The sequence below is a fragment of the Crassostrea angulata genome, unplaced genomic scaffold (genome assembly GCF_025612915.1).
Source record: "Crassostrea angulata isolate pt1a10 unplaced genomic scaffold, ASM2561291v2 HiC_scaffold_144, whole genome shotgun sequence".
In the NCBI taxonomy this organism is placed as follows: domain Eukaryota; kingdom Metazoa; phylum Mollusca; class Bivalvia; order Ostreida; family Ostreidae; genus Magallana; species Magallana angulata.
This window is the reverse complement of record NW_026441699.1, coordinates 68,092-78,289: the sequence shown is the minus strand read 5'-3', so window position 1 is coordinate 78,289 and position 10,198 is coordinate 68,092. Positions and strand designations below refer to the sequence as shown.

The following is a 10,198-nucleotide window of genomic DNA, read 5'->3' as shown; positions in this document are numbered from 1 at the left end:
TGATTTTTTGATTATCAGAAATTTAAAACTTGAGTTATTCTCCTTTGCCTTTGTAATCTTTCATTAAAAATGACATTTTGTTAAAAAAAAATTTAAACACTTAAAGAGCCTATACTTTGATTTACGGTAAAAAGGTATCAATTTGCATATCCTTCTGGCATTTGAGCTCCTATTTTATGTAATAGCTTCTTTAGACGCCGCAATATTTCTCTTCTAAATGGCAAACGAGTGAAACATTAAGCCAGTTACTTTACAATTAATAAAGAAAGCAAAATAAGAGGCCAACAAGCCTTGACAAACACCCGAGTACCATAGCCCTTAAATACACTTGTCAGGGAGCTCGGAGTTTGCAATTTATTTAAGCTTCATTTTTTTGGTCCAAACCCTAATCTAAGACTCCTCTAATTGTTAACTCCCAAATCAATTTTTTGATGTTGGCAAGGGGGGACCGACAGTTGGAGAAATGTCAGATAATCTATCCAGTGTCCCAAAATTTCAAAATTTTGGTAGAGGGCTTCATTAACATCATGACCATACATTAAATTTTTATTTTAAAAAATTTGGAAAATAAAATAATGAGACTGAGATTAAATTTTTTTTAAATGTTTTTTTGAAAATAATTGATACAAAGACAACAATTTCATAATTTCTTCAAATATTTCTTATACCAGAATGTGAACTGCTTCATCCAAGAAGGACCAGAGACGAGGGCAATAACTTCAAGGTACTCCGCAACAGGAAAGACGACAAAGTTTTAGTTCTCAGGCCTGGTCGACGAGGATACCGAACCCCACATCATAAGCACCTTTAAGGAGGACTTGAAGAAAAGACTGCTGCCCGGATCCAGCTATAAACTGCTGTCAACAATATATAACTAGATGCTGTCATTAGACAGTAATACCTGCACCATGTGTTTGCCCCTAAATAACACTGTTTTGTACCAGTTTAATTAAAAATGAAGGCTATATGCAAGCTCCGGTAATACAATTAAAATTTATAATTTTCATAACTGAAGGATGAGATCCCTTCCCATATGATAATACACATCGTGACATGAGCAGCACTTTATGTGCAATTTGGGGTAGAACTGTTTGCATTGAATTTTCAGTTAATCAATAATCTTAACATTTTATGTCATAGAAAGTATAATGGTCTATATAATTACTACAAACAAAATTTAAAATTAAATTATGCCCCCTCCCCGTGGCGGTTGCCGGTTTTAGATTTGCTTCTGTGTGCCTACATGAACATCATCGTGTGCACAGATTTAGAGAAGGGGTGGGAGTGAGGGGTCCAGACCCCCCCCCCCCCTCCCCATGAAAATTCATTGATATCAGTTGTAAAAGTACCAAAAAGACACCTTGGACCTCAATGCTCTTACAGACATGTAAACGCTCAAACCCATTGCGCTTCAATGTTAGGTAACATTATTTGGGGGGTAAATATTTAATCAATATTTGATATACTTTATTGTTTATCTAAATAGAAAGTATACATGTAAATCACAATATGCAGGTGTCCTGCACCACCTTAAAGCTGTTATTTACCTAATAAAATAGTGCAAGTGGATTTGAAGAATATGTCATAAAAATACATGCATGTTACAAATGAATGATCCTTGTCTGAAGTTACGTACACAACACAGGTCTGCATGTCTCATTAGCGGGTACTAGTTTTACCCAGCTCTTCGATTAGATGGGTTCACGTGTACACATACATGGGTGTCGCTAAAACGCGGAACGGAAAGCAAAACGGAAGGGAAAACGGAAAGTCTTATCTGATGTTAATTACCTCATAGATTTGTTAATCATGCTAAAACGATATACTTTATGTACCTTTTTATTTATTTTTTTTTTTGAAAGATTAGCAATATTAGATTATTTATTCAAGAATATTTATTTCCTCAAAATTAATAGTACATGCATTGACCACTATATTCTGTCCCAAAATATCCTCGATTCACTTTTTGCTGTATATTTATATATACCTCAGGGTTCAAGCGATTCTCTTTTAGAAGCATTACACATTCTCATTATTCTTTCTTTAAAACGTCCTCTCTAGCTTATCAGCTGGTATAAATACACGGCTAAAAACAAAGAAGTCTACGGGGTTTTGCATTTCAACAGACCCGGATTATAGTGTGAAAAATTGTGCAAGGTCTTCTGAGTGACTTCCAAATGGAGAAAAGATGTCAACATTTTCCATTATAAATCGTCCAAATGTGCTGCATGAATATTTTGGGATCGACATACTATAGTCCCAATATATAATCGTAAAATCAAATTAGGCAACGTCTAGAGCTCTCTATTCGGATCATATGTATATAGCTGCTGGAATAAACAACTGCTTAGTAATGCAAACGTAAACAAAAGTGCATTGCTAAAAATACTAGTTTCACAAATTGCTAGTTTCACAAATTACCGGGTATATTTTAATGTTTTCTGTATTTTAATTTTTAATGTCGTCAGTCCCACGGGTTTTTTTTCTTCCATCTCAATGATACTGTATCGTCTGTATGATAACAGATCGTCTAGAACACCGGCAATTCAATTTTGATGTAAGTATATACATGTACATCATCACATTTGAAATATAAAAATACTCAAAACACGCATAAAACGCTTTCACTAACTGCGTACGTTACGCTGATATACCAGCAATACCAAATAAGAAAAATAAGTAAAAAGTTATAGCTAATTTACTCGTTTAATCATGTAAATGTTTCACAATTCGTATACATTTGATTTTTCCGTTTCGTACTCAACTAAAGCCGAATGAATACAATGCTATAATTGATAGACATTCATATGAATATTAATAAGATAACAACATGTTGATAATCATTCATTAGATATAAATAAAAGATACAAAGTAAATCGTTTCTGGCCAGTCTATACCCTTTTTAGGCGATAAACGTGATGCTATTTTCCATTCCGTTCCGCTTTCCGTTCCGTTTTTCGTTCCGCGTTTTAGCAACACCCATACATACATGTCTGTGTTTTCCGTATGCAGAAAAGGATTAGGCCCCTAGTTAAGATCAGCTAAAGGAATTCAATATTGTGTTTTAATTGGATTATCATTATGATGTTGACCAATTTAGGTAAGTATAATACATGTAGTAGCAGTAGCGCAATATAATGAGATGCCAGCATGCATATATAAGTTCTACTTTCACTTTCTAAATGTGATCTCCCTTTGACAGCATACTGTATCATCATCTTAATATTTGAATAAGCTTATCATCGTTACCTATCCTATCGCATTTGTAAAGTTTCTGTCATTTTAGTTGCAAAAGTTATTTTTTTCATTTGTCAGACTGCATGATCATGCACTATTGAGTTGACCCCATTTTGACCATGTATAAACAATTTTTATTAAATTTGTGTATTACATGTAAGTAGGTGTAGACACTTATCATTTTTATATGAGTTATAATAGGAAGGAAGGAGTATTTCTTTCCTAATGTATTATAATGCATCAAATACAATGTAGGTCATGACCTTATGGGACTGTTCTGACCCCACGAAACAGGAAAATACAAAATATCTTCTAATGTCATTATGCATGCATGATGCATCAAATGGTGTAAAGTACATTAAGGTCAGACGACACGTTCCTCGAGAACTTTTTTTGAATCTCCTCGTAATAAAGAGTTCCAAAAAAAAATATTAATTTTATAATTACCTTAAAAATGATGAAAATTTACTTGAATTTGGTTATATGTGTACATGGTCGAGTGGTTAGAACCGTGGCCGCTCACTGCAAGAAGCGTATAGGTTCTAGAGGTCGTGAGTTCAAAGCCCCGCCCCGTCGGAGATATAGTTCTAATTTAGTGAATTTCGCTGTGCTGTGGATGTGTTTATTTTTATATCAGCAATTAAAGTGTATTTTCAAGAAGATTATATATTAGGAAATGGCATACTCTAGAATTTTGCAGAAATGCCTGGTAAGGTACCCTAATTTTTTGCAACAAAGCTTGTCAAAGTAGTAGTAAACCATCAACAAATTCCTGGAAAAAGTTATCTAAAATTGGGGAACGTGTCGTCTGACCTTAATGACCCCCATGTGTTGTCTTTAACCCCCCAACCCCCATAATAATGTATTTTATCTTATTCATATGTTATACAGTAGTGTTTGATCCTTGTGGGTTATTCCTAGCCTAATGATATGTCACTGCTTTGTTTAGGAGACTTTACAATTGCCCCAAATAGGCGAATACACATGGAAGTGATGCATATAACATTTTGTTTATAAATCTTAAAAATTGAATTAAGCAATTTCCAAAATGTTAATCACAAGAGAAAAAGCAATCAAGAAATGATTTAAAATTTGCTACTGTACACATGTAAGAATGTATTAAGAAGACTGAATCTTTTTAACCAGATTAGATTGGGGGGGGGGGGGGTGAATGTGGATATAAACATTTATAATTTGAATAATTTATTGTTATTAATTTTAACTTGTTAATGAATACTACTTATTGATCCCAAGGTAGAAATATGACCTCTGATTATATCTCAATAGATCATTTGTCAATTATTCAAGGTGTAATATAATTTTTTTAAGAATAACATTTATTACCAGTTTATGTAAGTTTTTAGACACCCAAATTATATTTTGATTTGAATAGATCATTCGACAAGGGAGGGGGGGGGGGGGGAAACAGTTTATATTTGAGTTTGTTTGGGAGTGGGGGTTCCAAGTCATATATTTGACAATTTTTTAATGTAATTTAAAATAAGACTAAGCCATACTACAGTCATGAACATGAATAGTATGGAAAAAAACTAATACATATTCATGTATATATACATAGGAAGTATTACAAAACAGATGATTGATCTATATATGTGTTCTTAAATTGATCGATCATATATCATGTACATATTATATTATTGTTTCTTTGTTCAAGGCATTTAAGATGGTATGTAGGTCATGATCCCGAGTGCTCTTCCTGAAATTATTAAATATCATAAAAACCATCCCCACCTTAATCCAAAGATATTATTCCTCCTTAGGTCATGCAGGCGCATCAGATCATTATGGCATGTAAGTCATGACCCTAAGGGGTCATCCTGACCCCCTTAGAATCAGAAATTGTCAATTATCTTTAAATTATTGATGTTTGATGATCCTATCTCTATTTAATCTTTATTATTAAGTCTCTCGAATGAAATCTGAAGACTTATTGTTTTTGTACGGTTCTTAATACATGTATTATTATTCTTCATCTTCTTTTTCTTCTTTCCTGCTCTGAACTTGTTTCTTAGAGATGGCTGAACAGAATTGTACAAAACTCTAGGATATGATAGGCCTGCATATCTAGTTGTGCACCCTGATTTTTCTCATTTTGGGTTAGACAACCACTTTTCGGGGGAGGGGGGTGTCAAAAGGGCGTGGGGTCTAACATTGAACCTTGTAGGAAGAATCGTAGACTCTATTGTAAATGGTAACTTGAAAACGGACAAAGATAATAATATAGGGTTTTCATAATCATATATAAGCTGTTACTGGCAATATATAAGGTTTATAAGATCTGACCCCTGGGGTCATCCCCACCCCCAGGAATTTGAAATAACTATATATCTCAGAAACTGTTATAATCATGACCCCTAAACCATATATATTCATGTTTCTGATGTCAAGGGGCATCAAATGTTATGTAGGTCATGGGCCCTGTGGGTGGTCCTGACCCCCTCAAACAGCAAGTCCCTTAATATCTTCAAAACAGTTGAGATCCCCACCCTTAAACCATATATATTCTTGTTCCTTGTGTCAAGGGGCATCAAACGGTATGTAGGTCATGGGCCCTGGGGGTGGTCATGACCCCCCTTGAACAGGACGTGCACGAATATCTCGAAAACGGTTGAGATCCCCACCCCTAAACCATATATATTCTTGTTCCTTAAAGGGCATCAAAAGGTATGTACCGGTAGGTAATGGGCCTCAGGGTTAAATTTAATTTCTCAAAACCGTAATGCACATCTATGGAACAGTTCCTATCATATCCCAAGATATGATGTGTCTATCCATTAAATCATAAAAGGATTACTAGGATATGTTTTTTTGAAGTGATAAACGTCAATTTTCTGCTACTTTTTGACTCCCTGGATGAAATTTAAATTTTTAAAACCTTACTGCACATCTATATAACAGTCCCTATCATATCCCAAGATATGATTGTCTATCCATTAAATCATAAGAGGAGCTCTTGGATCAATGTTTTGTTTTTTAGTAATAAACGTCAATTTTCTGCTACTATTTGACTCCCTGGATGAAATTTAAACTTTTAAAACCTTATTGCACATCTATAGGACAGCCCCAATTATATCCCAAGAGATGACGTAGCTACTCCAAAAGTTGTAAGAGGAGTTCTAGGAACCATATTTTTTTGGCCAAAAACCGTCATTTTTTGTTGCCCACTGATCCCCTTAATAAAATAATATTCTGGAACCTGATCACGCCTCAATATGACACCCCCAATCATATTCTAGAAGATCATTTGGCTACTGGTGGACATACAGCGCGGCCATTAATCAGTTGACACGCCATCGAGCTGCTGGTCAGGAAGGAAATGAAATTGTTGAAGTTACATTCCTTGTAGTTAGCAGTATTTTACGATATTGCGATTGGTCGAGATTGCTTCAAACTGACAGGGGGCGGTGTTTTCTCACGCAGTAGAGTCCCCCAGGATTAACCACCTGTTAGAGAATGAAAGAAAAGATAGACAGAAAAAACATTCCTTGTAGCTAGCAGTATTTTTTACAATATTGCGATTGGTCGAGATTGCTTCAAACTGACAGAAGGTGGAGTTTTCTCACACAACAGTGTCCCTTAGGTTAAGACATCTGATAGAGAATGAAAGAAAAAGATAGATAGAAAAATATTCACGTTCAGGCATCTTTACTCAGACATTTACGTTCAGGAATCTTTACTCAAGCGACAACGAGATTTAAATCTACCAAATCTCCGTATCATTTCTCAAACAACACCGATATACAAATCTAGCCGATCTCCATTCATAGTTTCCTCTCTGTATATTTAAAAAGACACCTTTCACTCCATATCAATTTGTTTTACTACGCTCGGGTAATCAATCTACTCCATTTTCATTCATAGGATCGTGTCCTTACTCTAACTCTGTTTTAAAAGTACACGTTCAGTTTTACTACACTCAGGTCTCCTTTCCCTTTCCTCTTTGTTAAGGTCAATGACAAATACTTGCTTTTTATCATCTCTATACAATACCCCGTTGTGTTTTGGGGGTCTACATATATCGGGTCGGGTGACCCCCCCCCCCCCTACAATACCAATTGTGTTGGGGGGGGGGGGTGGGTTAAATCTTAGGGGACAGGTGTTGTTTGGGGGGTTAAAAATGTTAAGGGGACAGGTGTTGTTGGGGGGTTAAAATCTTAGGGGACAGGTGGTCCCCACCTGTCCCCAATCGATACACCCCCATTGTTCTTCTATTGTTCTTTTTTAAACAATAGCCCATTGTTTTGGGGGGTTAAACAGACCCCTATACTACTTATTTATATACATGCAGGTCATTTGTCAGCCATATACCCCTACTATGAAAGCCATATGCCAGTGTTACTGATGCCAAATCGCAGCAACAATAAGAAAGCAATTCTCGAAGAGTTATCATCTTTCCATCCACAGTGCTTACTGTTACAAGGACTAGTTGACCTTGGCACTCCAAATCCCACTGTGGATGAAAAGATGATTACTTACCAAAGCTGTATTAGTCAGGATGGATCAGTAATCAAAGAGGGGATTTCCTTGGCATATATCAGTAGGGAAAATGAGGTATGAATGAAACTTCTCAATATGTACCGTAGAGTCCGTGAGTGAATATCAGGTTTTGCACGTCAAGTTTTGCAAGTTCGTGTGCATCATTTGAAATATTTTCTCACTTGAACATTTTTAGCTCATTGAGCTGAAAGCTCAAGAGAGCTTTCTGATCACTTTTTCTCTGGCGTCCTTCTGTCTGTCTATACACTTTTAACATTTTAAAAAACTCAAATGTTATTGTATTTAAGAAATGAACTCAATGTCTACCCAAGTTATATGAGTCTTACCTGGATTGGGGCAGTTTACGCTTATACAAAAGCTTGAATTGCTCCAACCCAGATTATACGAGTATAACTTGGGAAGATATTGAGTTCATTCCTTATAATTTAATTTTCTGTAATCTGTTTAAAATTCAAACGCAACGTAAAGCGGATAAGTATGTTTTTGACGTTGGTGCATTGTGGTGTGTATTGTGACGTGCAAACCAGGTTATACAAATTTAACTTAATTTTTTCTATCCAATCAAATGCTGCGTTACAACCAGAATTAAATTATATGGTTTGAATTATATGCAAGTATTTTGACATATTGTTTATTCTTAAAAATTGTTAAGACTCTTGCCCCTGGCAAATTGTCTCACAAGGGGTTCAAAGTTTAATGTAGTTTTATAATGCATTTATAAACAATTGTTAAAGTCTGATCCTTTTTTTGAGAACTGCAATGCTCAATATGTAATATTACAGTAAAATTATCTCATTACAAAGTGACCTCATGTTAAATATAAGAATATGTGAACTATGTGAGCTTGCATGATCACTCTTCTTTTAATCTTGATTTATGCATGCTGTTTCCCAAATTATGTCTAAAATTTCATATTCAGGTTGAAATATTTGTTACTTCTAGAGAAACAGAGGAAGTCTTTGATTACTGTAGAGAACGGACACATCCAGACAACATCATTACTAGGTTGCTCTATTGTGCACTTCATGAACGAAACTGGTGTAGTCCCCCTCCACAGAGTTCTTTCCTATGTTCCCCTTGTTCACCATTGCGCTCACTCCCACTGCACCATCAGAAAAGGAAGAACTACTATCAGAGTGGAACAAGAGGACAAAGATGTTTATAGAAGATTTGTTGTACATAACATGAATCATGCCGTCAAAGTATATGTAGTTAATATAGCATTGAATCATGATTTTTTGAAGTATACACTCTCATAACTGCAGCGGTGTGTGCATACAAATTGAGTAACGCGCGTTAGCGCGTTATGAAAATTTGTATGCACACACCGCTGCAGTTATGAGAGTGTATACTTCAAAAAATCATGATTTAATGCTTATATTTACATTTTTTTTTAACTTCTTGCCTTGTCTGCAAATGTGATTCATACCTTAAAATTCCTATCTTATCCTAAGGGTAAGTTAATATTAATGGAAGAGCCACAGTAACAGCCATAAGCGTGAACTTTGATTTTCGCTTGTGACGTTGCAGTTTACAGCGTTCAACGTTTGTGACGTCATAATAAAACTCGTCAATTTGACCTTTGACTACTTGTTGCATTTAGAGGCATTTAAACATCACGGAATTTAATGGAAAAACACAGTAGAATGTAAATATTGTGTATTCCCTAAAATGTCCATCAGGAATACCTTCTGCAGATCTCAAAACCTCATTTTCTGCTATATAACAATGCGTATATATAATTGTGCAAGAAGAGTTTTGCTAATTTAGGTTTGCTATAGCGTAATATGCTTTTACTGATCATTTTATCAAAGTGCGATGATATGTATGAAATGTATGAAAAGACAATATTTGTGGTATTTTTTATTATTGAGAATATGTTTTATAACTAAAAAGAATTTTTTGGTGATAACTGTGTGGTATGCGTTTTTGTAATGGAAGTTTTATATCAAGAATGTACATAGTTTATGCACTCAACTTACATGTTATGAACATTTAACGTTAAAACTTACATGTTTATTCTTTAAGATGTTGTATACAATTACTCTCTATAGACAATTACTCTCTATAGATCATTATGTAAATTTCTTATTACCACAGTGGGAACTAGTTTTGAAAACTTATTGTGCGGCTAACTAAAGATCATTCTTCTTATCATATTACATATTATCATTTTCATTCTGCTAATTTTCTTAGATAGCAAATTATTATATAATGTACAAATAAATAAATATCAAGTGAATTAACAAAAGTCGTTAGATTTTTTTTTTATTTGCCGTTAATTATTTTGCCGTATATAATATTGGTTAAGGTTCGTTCCGTCTTTTCAGAATGTATGAACATTGATTGATTTTATCATTAACATTGTAACATTTCGTCGAAATTACTTTCTTTAGCATGCGCCAATTTCAGTTGATTAAATGGTTCTTTGTTTACATGTATT

The 10,198-nt window shown here is 34.7% G+C and overlaps 1 pseudogene; it reads left to right on the top strand.

Moving 5' to 3' along the window:
- Positions 1-7,375: 7,375 nt before the first annotated feature.
- Positions 7,376-9,894, top strand: LOC128169501 (uncharacterized; annotated as a pseudogene).
- Positions 9,895-10,198: the final 304 nt, after the last annotated feature.